This window comes from Penaeus monodon, chromosome 28 (genome assembly GCF_015228065.2).
Source record: "Penaeus monodon isolate SGIC_2016 chromosome 28, NSTDA_Pmon_1, whole genome shotgun sequence".
Taxonomy (NCBI): Eukaryota; Metazoa; Arthropoda; class Malacostraca; order Decapoda; family Penaeidae; genus Penaeus; species Penaeus monodon.
In genome coordinates this window covers 28,665,758-28,666,138 of record NC_051413.1, presented here as the reverse complement: position 1 = coordinate 28,666,138, position 381 = coordinate 28,665,758, and the positions used below count along the sequence as shown (strand labels likewise).

The 381-nt window shown below is 30.7% G+C and overlaps 1 protein-coding gene across 1 annotated transcript in view; it reads right to left on the bottom strand.

The window, feature by feature from the left end:
- The window catches only part of LOC119591468 (2-aminoethylphosphonate--pyruvate transaminase-like), a 5,768-nt gene that overhangs the window by 3,883 nt on the left and 1,504 nt on the right, over nt 1-381 (bottom strand). The gene's annotated exons all lie outside the window — the stretch shown is intronic.

Sequence of the window (381 nt, the reverse complement as noted above, 5' to 3'; positions counted from 1 at the left end):
GCACGCACAAAATACTGAAACAGACACACATGCAAAACATCTTATTAATCTCCAGGTATTTTCCTGTTTATAGTTTAGGAGTTAACCTTGCTGGCTCATTCGCTTCACTGATTACAACTAAGCAATTTCTTATTCCTGTCTGCAAGTATATTATACACACTGTAGTACTTTAAAATACATTTTTTAGTTACATCCGGCTCGAAAGCTTGACAGAAAACTATTACAAGTAAATGAAATATCACAATACGCGAACAAGGACAATAAATACAAAAAAATGAATTTACAGACTTAACGAAATTACAAAACATAGCGAATAAGATACAGTATAATCATAATAGAAAAAAATAATAAGAACGTATATACGAACTGCAATGTAATAAC